At 41.8% G+C, this 13701-nt stretch overlaps 1 non-coding gene across 1 annotated transcript; it reads right to left on the bottom strand.

The window, feature by feature from the left end:
* Positions 1–13190: 13190 nt before the first annotated feature.
* On the bottom strand, positions 13191–13294 carry LOC126254810 (U6 spliceosomal RNA). The gene has a single exon (XR_007546444.1). It is a non-coding gene; the product is annotated as a U6 spliceosomal RNA (small nuclear RNA).
* Between the last annotated feature and the right edge of the window lie 407 nt (positions 13295–13701).

Genomic DNA, 13701 nt, shown 5'->3' with positions numbered 1-13701 from the left:
ATAATCTTACGTTATCAGTTAGTTTAATTTAAACTCTTAATACCTCATTCCTCACCTGGATTTACGGACGGAGAGTACACAGAATGTGTGTGTTACTGAAGATCTGGTGTGGTAACTTCCGTGTAATTGTCTGAAGACAGCATTGTACTGGACTGCCAGAAGAACTCACGTCGATCACAGAAAGTCTTTTTTGGCAAAACACGCCAAGCATATGCCTAACGCTATAGAAATGTCAGTATAGGGTAGAAAGTTGTTGGTGCAGACACTGTTACGGCGTGCAGTTAAGCGCCGGCACGCCGGTCGGGAACGTTAAAACGGAGAGAGCTGTAAAGAAGACGTCAGCCAATAGCACGCTGGCCGAGACCGAGACAGCAGCGGCCTCCAGGTGAAGAGAACATAAGCGCCGCACCCGACTGGGCATGGCACAGTTGAAGACTACCAGTTCTACGACTTCCACAGTGGCGTCAAGAATAGGCACTTGCATAGCAGTTACTTAGGAACTATTTTCCTTCACTTGTATTGGAATTGTAAATACTGAAGAAAAAACTGGCTCTGAGCACTATGGGACTTAACTTCTGAGGCCATAAGTCCCCTACAACTTAGAACTACTTAAACCTAACTAACCTAGGGACATCACACACATCCATGCCCGAGGCAGGATTCGAACCTGCGACCGTAGAGACCGCGCTAAATACTGAAGAGATTCCCTATTTGGCTGTCGCCCTTTGAGAATTAATAATGATGTGTTGCAAGCAAAGTTAAGTACTGTAATCATTTCCTTTTGCAATATACTTCATTAATAAGATTTGCTTGAATTTTCTAGCGATCCCAGAAAGCAGGTTTCCTAGGCGCCGCACATTTGACGAGACGGCAGGACACAACAGATACCACCGAGGGACTGACTGAAAATTCCATTATGGCCATTCCGATTCGTGCTACGAGCAGTTTTCTTGAATCACTTGTTGTGAGTGCTGGAGTAGGTCATTCAGTAACGCCAAGACTGATATCTTGCCTTGTCTCTACTCACATCGAAAATACAAATTTTTGTGACGAAGGTGCCTTCATTTCATATATGCAACTATTCCGTCATGATGTACCATTTACCTAAAAATCAGTTCGTCAACCAATGAGAGAACGTTCTAACTTTCACTCAAAGATGGATGGGGAGACAGTTTATTGCTTCATGCACTGATAGATCCAATTGCTTTTCTTGGGAAGCTGGCGAACATTTTGGGCATAGCTTACAAATAAGTTTGATAGCCACTGAATGTATGCCTGTATTAAAGTCAAACAGGAGATATTTCTCTTAATAATGGTACATTCAACATACTACAGCATTTCATTTACTGTAACAGTAAATAGAATCTCGTGTACATGATTTGGAAGAAAGCACAACGCAGTGTCACAAACAACTAAAAAATAGATGTATTCACAACTGAAGCAATATTAAAACGGATAATTTTGAATATAAAATTATCTTATACACAATTTTAAAAATGTATCAGATCTCACCCGAAGCTCCTTTCGAAAGAAGATTACAAAGCTTCAAGTATATTAACAAGCATTTAGAGCTAAAATGCAGCAGTTACAATCTTGTACTCTTTGTAAGTCACGTTTAACAAAACCAACTACAGCACAAGAAGGACTACCAAGAGCTTAACTCATAGTAATTGTCCATGTCAGAAGATCTATGACCTACGGATAAAATATCTTGGAAAAGGTAGTTTATACATTTAATGCATGTTCATAATAAGTATCTAAAAGACATACCTAATAAAAACTGGGATGGCAATGAGTGCTTCACTTTAGAATAATGTCACTGTAGTGCTTATGTTATGGCAGGATGTCTTAACCATAATTATTCTCATACTATCGTAACACATCAATTTAAACGTTCTTTGATATTATACGATCTGTTAATTGAAATGTATTATTTTCAGTGAATATTTCATGCACATGTGTGCAGAGAAAATGGTTGGATACAGATCAAATATAAATTAAAACAAACAATGAATCATTCAACTTACTCTTATGTGGACTACGTTGAGCCTTAACCTACCTTCTTCCGTTCCACCGCAAGCGCCATCGATTTTTTATCTCCTGTGTAGAAAGTTCGTATTCTGTCCTTTCACAGAGTGTTTATCTAAAATTTCGGGTAGCTATTAATTGTTACCGTGTAATAATTCTTATCTTAGACAATTTCGTAATAGTGGTTGGCCATAAAACATTTTGTGATGTAGTTGTGGCAAAAGGAATTAAACTGCAGACGTCTGTTGCCATTTATTAAAAACATTTCGTGTCTCGGGCCCATTTAGTCACCAAGACGGTATTGTCTTCTTTACGTGGCAGGCGTATTAAAGTCACGAAAAGCGAAAACAGTTCTTTACGCAAACTTAAGTTGCGCTTCAAGAAGTTTCAGCTCCACGTCTTGTGCTCATTTTATCCATTTCGTGGGGGAACAATAGGAGTAAACACTTTGTTGTCCTGCTGCTGTAAGTTGACTTACACTTCGATTCGGAGATACCCTGCTTGCGCTAAGCGAGTTCCTCCCTTTTCATTCGCTTTTTCTATTAAGGTGGAAGGACAGAAGTCGTAACTACATTCGATTTGATTTTTTGTAGTATTCCTGTAGCCCGATGTAAGCTGAAATTTACAAGGGCATATTAAAATGACGGGCTCATGCTTTTCCGGGCATTAGCACTACCCTTTTATCTACAGGGCTATTACAAATGATTGAAGCGATTTCATAAATTCACTGTAGCTCCATTCATTGATTGACATATGGTCACGACATACTACAGATACGTAGTAAAACTCATAAAGTTTTGTTCGGCTGAAGCCGCAATCAGGTTTCTGCCACCAGAACGCTCGAGAGCGCAGTGAGACAAAATGGCGACAGGAACCGAGAAAGCGTATGTCGTGCTTGAAATGCACTCACATCAGTCAGTCATAACAGTGCAACGACACTTCAGGACGAAGTCCAACAAAGATCCACCAACTGCTAACTCCATTCGACGATGGTATGCGCAGTTTAAAGCTTCTGGATGCCTCTGTAAGGGGAAATCAACGGGTCGGCCTAAGAAACGGTTGAACGCGTGCGGGCAAGTTTCACGCGTAGCCCGCGGAAGTCGACGAATAAAGCAAGCAGGGAGCTAAACGTACCACAGCCGACGGTTTGGAAAATCTTACGGAAAAGGCTAAAGCAGAAGCCTTACCGTTTACAATTGCTACAAGCCCTGACACCCGATGACAAAGTCAAACGCTTTGAATTTTCGGCGCGGTTGCAACAGCTCATGGAAGAGGATGCGTTCAGTGCGAAACTTGTTTTCAGTGATGAAGCAACATTTTTTCTTAATGGTGAAGTGAACAGACACAATGTGCGAATTTGAGCAGTAGAGTATCCTCACGCATTCGATCTCGCATCAACGATGCTTTCGAACTCATTGATGGGGACATGCTGCGCCGAGTGTGGGAGGAACTTGATTATCGGCTTGATGTCTGCCGAATCACTAAAGGGGCACATATCGAACATTTGTGAATGCCTAAAAAAACTTTTTGAGTTTATGTATGTGTGTGCAAAGCATTGTGAAAATATCTCAAATAATAAAGTTATTGTAGAGCTGTGAGCCGGCCGTGGTGGCCGAGCGCTTCTAGGCGCTACAGTCTGGAACCGCGCGACCGCTACGGTCGCAGGTTCGAATCCTGCCTCGGGCATGGATGTGTGTGAAGTCCTTAGGTTAGTTAGGTTTAAGTAGTTCTAAGTTCTAGGGGACTGATGACCTTAGAAGTTAAGTCCCATAGTGCTCAGAGCCATTTGAACCATTTTTTGTAGAGCTGTGAAATCGCTTCAATCATTTGTAATAACCCTGTAATTTTTTTATGAGAAATGAAACTGTTATGCTATAGAGCTACCAAAGCGTTAGGAAGGTAGTGAATAGGTAGAACAGTCATCGGATTACTAGAAGTATTACTGAGAGTCTCATATGAACTTCAGCACGCTTTAGTTACAACGAGAGGCAACTACTAAGGAACGACAGCTACTGTAGGGTACACTGCAAAGTGTACTTCTAGATATTATTGGTGCCCTTCCTTTCTTGTTCCATTCACAAACGGAATATGGCAAAAATGACAACGTATACTTCAGTTCGCACCCTAATCTCTCTTAAAGTGTCATGTGTTCACACACTGATATATGAAAACTTAGTAGAAAAATCGTTTCAAAATCAGACTGAAACAGTCGGTTCCCAAATTTCCCTTCTTGGATGGGGGTGAGGGTCACAGAACAAGAATTAGGCAATCACAGAACAACAATTAGGCAAGTGACCACAGAAGAGACAGAAAAGGTACACTGAAAACATATGCGACCATATATTGTACTGTATATTGTTTGATTTTAAAGATACAAATAAAAGAGATAAAAATATTAAGGCCGTTTCTGAATCTGCCATACCCATATTTGTAGAGACTGCTTTCCTTGTAGAAGGGCTCTGAATATAAACTGAAAGTAATGCATCTTACAAGAGAAACATTTATTGAAAATCTTTATCCATAGATAAGCACGACTGTTTCGAAAGGTAATTTGTCTCAGTAGTGTCCAGAAACGCTAACTATCTGTTCTGTCACATTCCAGCGTCCACTGCAGTAGCAGCCCTTGGGCGGTCTGGGAGAGGCATGTCATCGACAGTTCCTGTCTCTCTGTACTCCTCCACGTACGAACAACATCGCTTTGGTTCACTCCGAGACGCCTGGACAGTTCCCTTTGTAGAGAGCCCTTCCTGGCAGAAAGTGGCAATGCGGACGCGATAGAACCGCGGTATTGACCGTCTAGGTATGGTTGAATTACAGACAACACGAGACGTGTACCTCTTCATAGCGGAATGACTGGAACTGATCGGCTGTCGGACCCCTCCGTCTAATAGGCGCTGCTCATGCATGGTTGTTTACATCTTTGGGAGGGTTTAGTGACATCTCTGAACAGTCAAAGGGACTGTGTCCGTGATACTATATCCACAGTCAATGTTTATCTTCAGGAGGTCTGGGAACCGGAGTGATGCAAAACTTTTTTGATGTGTGTATAATGTAACAGCAGTACGTAATACGTCAATCCCTGGAATTATTCTGTATTTTACACCACTGCGGGAGGAATAGTGTGCTGGATTGTAATGGTTTCATTACTTGACGCCAACATGTAAAGTTGGCTCAAAATGTGACAGATATAGCCACGACATATTAATATTCCGATCACTACACGTTTTTCTTGACACGCGTTGGGTGAAAAGTGAGCTACAGTGTAAGCCGTGGAGACACTAGTTCCGTATCTACTCTGAAGCACCGGGAGGGTTCCGGTGGACAGCCTACGTGTAAACGAGGAAGCTAACTGGCGGAACTGTACGTCAAATTTCTGGTGAACTCCTTGAAGGTAGGTGGATGAATAGCCCGCGTGAGGCGTGTGCGATGGCTGAAGCCCCCCAGGAACCAATACGCACTGGCCTCTGCACAGGCGGCCGGCGACCAATACTCGGCACTCGTGGTGCTTCTGCAAGTCACACACTTGTGCCGCTCGCCTGGCAATTCTATACGCCCCCACCTGCGTCCCACAAGTTTATACTTCCTGCTAACGCAAATCCTCGCCCCCGCCTTTCCCCCACGTTTCCTTTTCAGATCCATTTGCTAGAGGCCATCAGGAGAGAAAACGGATTCTTTTCTAGCTTCACGTGCGAGATAACTTTTCGTATTCCTCCCTTTGTCTTTATAGGCCTATTCATACCGTTTTCGAAACTTTCCGTCTGTACTGACCCTCAAGAACAGACCATTAGCTCGTGAAACTCCTTTTGACGAAATCCTGTCCGACAGATTGTCTGTACTTCGCAGAGTACATATTTCCTCTATGATATTCTTTCAGCAGATTTAGAAACAGAAGAGCAGAATGAATTTGTATTCCATTCAGTTTAGTAACGAGCAATAATAAAAGTACTGGTAATGTTTTTCTACGTATTCCAGAACATTTCGGACGGACTTATGGGATTTGATTTCTTACTTTGAGCCGTTTTTTATAATCTCAGAGAACAGTTTTACAGAATTTGTAAGTAGGCTGTTTAGGTTTTTATATTGGTAACGCCACGTAGCGCTCTGTATGAAAATCACTGGCTGTGTGTGTGCAGTCTGTGGCTGGTTTGCATTCTTGTTGGCTATTGTAGTGTTGGGCAGCTGGCTGTGAACAGCGCGTAGCGTTGCGCAGTTGGAGGTGAGCCGCCAGCAGTGGTGGATGTGGGGGAGTGAGATGGCGGATTTTTTAGAATGGATAATCTGGAGGTGTGTCCATCAGAAACAGTACATTTGTAAGAATGGATGTCATGAACTGCTATATACATTATGACTATTAAGGTAAATACATTGTTTGTTCTCTATCAAAATCTTTCTTTTGCTAACTGTGCCTATCAGTAGTTAGTGCCTTCAGTAGTTTGAATATTTTATTTAGCTGGCAGTAGTGGCGCTCGCTATATTGCATTCTTTTGTAGGGATTTCTGAAAGTCAGATTGCGTTGCGCTAAAAATATTGTGTGCCAGTTTAACCACAGTCATGTATAAATTTTTCAAAGGGGACGTTACAAATTATTCATTCATATGTTTTCTGTAAATATGAAATGTAAATGGACTAATTTCCTGAAAATCGAATGCAACAGGACAAACCGCTCCTAGTTTCCAAACCAAATGACAACCCCACACTGATCTCTTCCTAAGAAATTATAAATATATTACGGATTTAAAGTGATTTAATATTTACTTACACCATTTACCCCATAAAATATATTTTCTTCCCAAAACAAGATTGAGGTAATACTGTTAAAGCGGAGAGTATCCTTAAAAAAGAACCACCTAACCCAAAAGTACAGCTCTGTAATATTGGCATTTAGTAATTTTTACAGCGTCATTTTAAAGACAATTTAGCATAATAATTAGAAGAGGACACTACAAATAAAAGCAAATATACTCAAAGTTGTTGTGCACATGCAAACATACCATAACTATGTATCATTTCATTTATATTTAGTTCAGTAACTTTTCATTAACGGTGCTGACAGGAGCCGGCCGGAGTGGCCGAACGGTTCGAGGCGATTCAGTCCGGAACCGCGCTGTTGCTGCGGTCGCAGGTTCGAATCCTGCCTCGGGCATGGATGTGTGTGATGTCCTTAGGTTAGTTAGGCTTAAGTAGTTCTAAGTCTAGGGGACTGATGACCTCAGATGTTAAGTCCCATACTGGTTGGTTGGTTGTTGGTTGTTGTGGGGGAAGGAGACCAGACAGCGAGGTCATCGGTCTCATCGGATTAGGGAAGGAAGTCGGCCGTGCCCTTTCAAAGGAACCGTCTCGGCATTTGCCTGGAGAGATTTAGGGAAATCACGGAAAACCTAAATCAGGATGGCCGGACGCGGGATTGAACCGTCGTCCTCCCGAATGCGAGTCCAGTGTCTAACCACTGCGCCACCTCGCTCGGTAAGTCCCAAACTGCTCATAGCCATTTTCTGACATGAAATAGGCACAAAACGTGATATAATTTATATGTGTTACATATATCGCCTAGACAGTACACCTGACTGGTTTCAAGTTAATAATACTTTTTCACAATATTCGTATTCTTAGCACACTTCTTAATCCAACTCTTGTCGATTATCTTCTACTCCGAATTTTTAATTGATTACGATGTAAGCCATCTTCAAAAGGCGTAAAGTGGCAAAAGGTATTACTGAATTTACACAGGTAATTTTATCATTTAATAAATTATCCCGAGCAGTTGTTGGATAAAGACTGCAACGGACTTCTCTGGCCTTGAGCTATGATTTATTATGTATATCACGCAGCTCCCTTTTCGGTGCTTGGCTCGAAATTTTTCTCATCTTTTGGAAACTCGTATGATATTCCTTTGAACCCTCTACCATTTATTCTCCTACTGACAAGCCTTGTTGACCTTCATTTCACTTTCATTACAATCAACATGACAACTTCCCAGATCCATTTGCTTCTTCTTCTGTCTCTTTTATTATTTTCCACCATCATCTCCATCAACATCTCATTGAGCAACCACTAGTTCCTAAAAGACTTTCAGCAGCTTCATAGTTAATTCTTGCTATTTTTTTTTTCGATGTGTCGATTACACACTAGTTTATTCACACTGTAATTAATTTTCGTCAAACTTTCAAAGCTTGTTTTATTAAGTTCTTTCATTAATTAGTATTTATTTAAACCGTTACTTTGAGGATTTTTAAGGATAGTAATTAGAAAAAGATAATACAAATAAAAGCGAATACACTGCTAAACGAAAGCCACAAGAAAAAGGAGACACTAGAACCTTCTATAAATGTAGGGAAACTGCCAGAAAGTGCAATTAATGAACAATATGTTACACAAACAAAAAGCGTCTCGAGGCCCTAGAAACCCTGGAAGCAAGAGAGAACGTGGAGGAAAAGTGGAACGAAATAAGTTCCAAGATACTGAGTGTAACGAAATGAAATGTATGTGAAATCTTATGGGACTTAACTGCTAAGGTTATCAGTCCCTGAGCGTACACACTACTTAACCTAAATTACCCTAAGGACGAACACACACACCCATGCCCGAGGGAGGACTCGAACCTCCGCCGGGACCAGCCGCACAGTCCGTGACTGCAGTGCCTGAGACCGCTCGGCTAATCCCGCGCGGCACTGAGTGTAACGGAGGATACACTGGGAAGAAAGAAGAAGTGCGCCCATCGTCATTTACTTTGCTGCCCATATAACTAAACTCTTGCGCTTTGTTTAGTGCCTCATTTCCTAATCCAGTTTCTTCAGTATCGTCAGATGTAACTCCTTTTCCTTTTTTTTATTTTGTTGATATTAATTTTAAAATCTCTTTCAACTCACCCTGCATTCCGTTCAAATTATCTTCATATTTCTTTACCGTCTCTGACAGAAACTGTCACTGGCAAAAACTCAGAGTCTTTATATTTTCTCGCTGAACTTTTATCCCTTGTCCGACTACCTCCTCCATTTCCTATACCTCTTACTTAATGTATAAGTAAAATAACGTCAGGGAAAGGCTACAACCTTATGTCACTCTTCTCTTAACTGCTTTCCCCCTTTCATTTCCTTCGAGACATGCAACTGCAGTCTGGTTTCTGTGCACAACACGTCTGTAGACAACATATCGCTCGAGTGTATTCCAGTCAACATCGCCAAAAGCTCTTCCTATAACTGTAAGTACTATAAACTGAGGTTTGCCTACTTTCAGTCTCTCTTTCAAGGTAAATCTAGATGATATCGACTTCCACCAGACTTAACAGTCTTTTGTAAATAAACATGTCAGTATTTTGCAACAGTACTATACTGAACTTAGGGTCTCGTGATATTCATATCATTCAGAAACGGTCTTCTTTGTAAATGAAATTATTACTTTTTTTTTAATTCTCAGAGTGCTTCTCCTCTTCCGTATAGCTTGCATACCACGTGGAATAGCTTTTCGTGGCTGGCTCCTCCGAGCATATCAATAATTCAGAGGGAATGTCATATACTGCAGGTGCCTTGTTCCGACAGGTCTTTCAGTGCTTTGTCAAATTCTTCTCACAGTGTCATACTTCCATTCTCGTCTTCGTTTATTTCTTCTTCCCTTTGCATAATATTGTCTTCAATTTTCTTTCCTTTCATTAATTTTTGAGAACGTTTCTCGTGGAGAACAGCGGTTTCTTTAGTGCTCTAAAATGAACATAAACAGTCACAACCGCTAGAAACCCTTTATTTGAGGTCCCCGGTTTCGGTCAGTTGCTGATCATCTTCATACATTTTACTGAAATACAAACGTAGAATGGATTAAGAGGGAAGTGTTGCTACCAACATATAAAATACATCTTTTACAACAGATAATAATAGAAGAAATTATACCCGTGTTGGTAGGCGGTAGTTGTGGAAGGAGCAAACGTTACGAACTCCACGAACGTCAAATGCTTTTGTTTAAATACGCGGTCCTCCACCAACTGCAGACCAATTACATCAGCGACAGCCGGTCAGGTATACAGGACGTAAAGGAGTTGTTACATCAGGTATATACAGAGAGATTACACGAAACTAATAACAAATGGAGAAACAGGTGCCTTACATTATGTAAAGTAACTGCTGTAAACAGCATTTCATCAGTCTGTGGTAAACATATATATAAAAATGAGATAACCAATAACAAACGGTTGTGGGTATTCATCGCAAACTCGTAGATTGTATGCCAACGAAGATGGTTCTTAGGTGACGCTGATGGTTCCCACGGAGACGGCGTGGTCATATTGATATGCGCCATCCAGTAGAAGAGGATTTCAGACCTGCGACAGCGATTGGATGTCAGATACCTACTAGCAGCCTTTCCCCGTAGAAATGCATGCCAGTTATTGCGTATTGCTCAGAGATCGTAGTGGCACAGGAAATACTGCCTGACCAACGGCGTTGTTTACCACCGAAGCAGCGTGGAGGTATCTATGTGCACGTTTCCCAGGTGACGATTTAAAAGTTGCGGCAGCGACTAGTTGTTACAAAATATTGGTGTGCAAGTAAGACGACTGTCGTATCATGTGTCACATCCCCTACGTGACGTTGCCCAAGTAATCAACAATATAACAAGTGAAGTAGGATACAGGACACCTAAAGCATGAAAAAATTTCAGTTACGTCAAAAGAACTACGGCACACAGTCTCAGTGACCCATCGAGGTGGTCAAAGGTATAAAACAACGAGCATAAGAAAACTGAAGTTTAAAAGAAATGTAAACATGTTAGTTTACCGTTATTCCATAAAATAGGTGTATACAATGTCAGATGTTTAGAAATATAGGTTATATCACTCAGATACAATACACCAAGAACCCATCTACGTAGTCATAAACATAAAACAAATGCATAAACAGTCAGAAGTTGAAAGATACTGCGACTGTAGTTGTCCTTTCTTTAGTATAGTCCTTCTATATATTTTTACCAAGTTTTAGCTTTCCTTTTTTGCTTAACAGTTGCCTGAATTGTGAGGTCTTGATGTTCATAGTGATTCCCTCCTCTACAACTGTTCTAAAATTTTCTGGTAGAGGTTTCTATCCTTCTCATAATCAAACATGTTTACATAGCTTTGCGTTTCTACTCTAGCCACTCACGCTTTCGCAATTTACGCTTTTTATCAATATCACATTCTAGTCGTCTGTATTCCTTTTTGTCTGCTTCAGTTTAATCCATATTTATATTTTCTTCTTTAGTCAAATAAATTCAGTGTCTCTTGTTATCCAAGGATTTCTGCTGGCCATTGTCTCTTTGTCTATTCACTTCTCTGTTTCATCTATAAAAGTTACCCATTCATCCTATACTGTATGTTTTTTTTTTCCATTTCTCAGTTAATCGTTGTCTAATGCTCTCTTTGAAACTCTCAATAACTCCTGGTTTTCTCAGTTTATCCAGGTTCCATCTGCACAATTTTTTACCTATCTGCCATTTCTTCAGGTTAAATCTGCACTTCATAAACAACGGATCATGGTCCGAGTACACACAAACCCCTGGAAGAATTTTGTGTTTCAAATATAACTAAAAAGTCGTGTCATACCTTTATGTAAGCCACCTGAAATCTTCCGGTGTCTTCAGGTCTCTTCCACGTATTTCTGCTTCTTGGCTACAAGAGCGATTATCAGCTATCGGAATTTTGATTTTGCACATATGCATTACATGCCGACTAAGATCAGTCAGGCAGTGGATTAGATCCCCACCGACGTAAGGAACCTCGATCCTAACCTCTCCTAATAATGTTAGAAATACATATGCGAGTCTTACTTCCTTTGCCAAAACTGCCCCTTAATTCTCCCATAGTCATCAGAACCTACATTGCATTTCTTATCTTGTACGGCCCCAGTTCCAAATATCTTATATTCTCGACTTTAATTGCCAAAGTTAGCGGAGACACAGCACTTTATTTCCAGATCAAGGCATATTCTCAGAAAAGCCAGCAATGCAGTAGAGAAGGCGCCTAAAGTACGCCCCGTTTCGTTTTTCTGCTAAAGTTGGCTCTACAACCTAATGGCTAAGGGCCCATAGGACAGCACCATTGCCCGCAGCAGACACTAGTGCGTATAAAATCTGAGTCTCTTAAACAGAAGTCGAAATTGCCTATTTGTATCAGTTTCAATACTGTACATTGGATTTTTGTGTCATGAACTGACACAAGCTTGACTGCTCACTGGCACTAACCACACGCCGTATGAAACCAAGACTGATGCTAAGTCTGCAGCCGTTATCGCAATAGAGGGCCAAGTGCAAGTGACCTGCGCCCAAATTTGTACCGATTAACAAAGACAGAATTGCCTTACATAGAAACACCCATTCAAACAGAGTCCCAGATAAAATTTCAAGTTCACAAAAGCGAGGTAACAATTGTTTTCAGAATCAGCATAGCGACGGCTTCAGTGGCGAGATACCACCTTCTTGGTCCACACTCACACTCAGTGAGGAACGAGCTCTATCGTGCTGGACGTAGCGCAGGCCAAGCAGTCTGGTGATGTTCCTACAGGTTCGGGTCTTGCGATGGTGATTTGCATCCTAAAGTTCTGGATTGTCATCTGTGGTTAGTGCCTTCCCTGTAGCGATCAGCTGATGCCACAGGTACAGCTCACACTCGCAGCATGTCCAGCTATCGCGAGGTCACCCGGAGACGAACCTGATGACACAAGTGGCCGATGTGGACGTCCTTAGCTGCTGAGCCTTTTCCTGATAGAAACAGGCCCGCCGGTTTGAGATTCTTGTGTCTGCATGGAGCTGACTGGTGGAGAGGAGCCAAAACCGACTTTGCACCGTCTAGAGACGTCGGATATACGTCGGAGTGGAGTTGCCCACACGACATGGCGTATTCCAGGATCGGACGGGTCTGCGCCAGATACAACATGACGCCATAGTAAGAGGAGAGCGTTGACGCCGGATGGAGGAATGGGTACAAGGTGTGAAGGTGCGCCAACGCCTTGTTCCTGAAGTCCCTGATGTGAGGATGCCAAGTTAAACGCTTGTTCAGGGTCACCCGCAAGTACTTTCCGCTCGTTTGAAATGAGCCCTTGACCCCTGGTGGTATTAAATTTCAGGCGCACCTCGTCGACCACCAGCAGAGGCCATCACAGGCGACCTGCAGAAGATGTCGCAGATTCTCTGCATGCTTGCTTCAGGTGAAGCTGGAACGCTTCAATATTTTGCATGTCATCCTTGAGCAGGAGCCATGCCAATCATCTTTGTACTCTTCCACGTTTAGTTTATATAGCGCCAAAGCTGGTACAAATGTCGATCCAGCCACCAGGTGAGGTGTTTATTTACTGTAGGGGCCAACGACCATCGCCAAGTGACGTGGTATCCTCGCCACATCTCCACCATTCTCCGAGTACGTTTTCATATCGCTGGCATGTCGCCATATCAGAATGTGTGGAGTTTTCTGCTTCCATCCAGGAGGGCAAACAGATGCTCGTTACCATGCTTCTTGTAAGTATCACATAATTTAATTTAATTTTCGGATTTATTGGTAGGTTACCTTTCTGGAGAAAGTACTTAATATTTGACATCACCCTTAAAGTTCATGAAGGCATCATCACTAATCTCTTCTGCAGTGTCACCAATAACAACGAACAGTATGTCATCTGCAACCTCCACCAACACACACACAAGGCTAGGAGAATGTTTCTGCTA

Source organism: Schistocerca nitens, chromosome 4 (genome assembly GCF_023898315.1).
Source record: "Schistocerca nitens isolate TAMUIC-IGC-003100 chromosome 4, iqSchNite1.1, whole genome shotgun sequence".
Taxonomy (NCBI): Eukaryota; Metazoa; Arthropoda; class Insecta; order Orthoptera; family Acrididae; genus Schistocerca; species Schistocerca nitens.
Note: the sequence above shows the minus strand (reverse complement) of the source record. Positions and strands in the feature narration are given on the sequence as shown.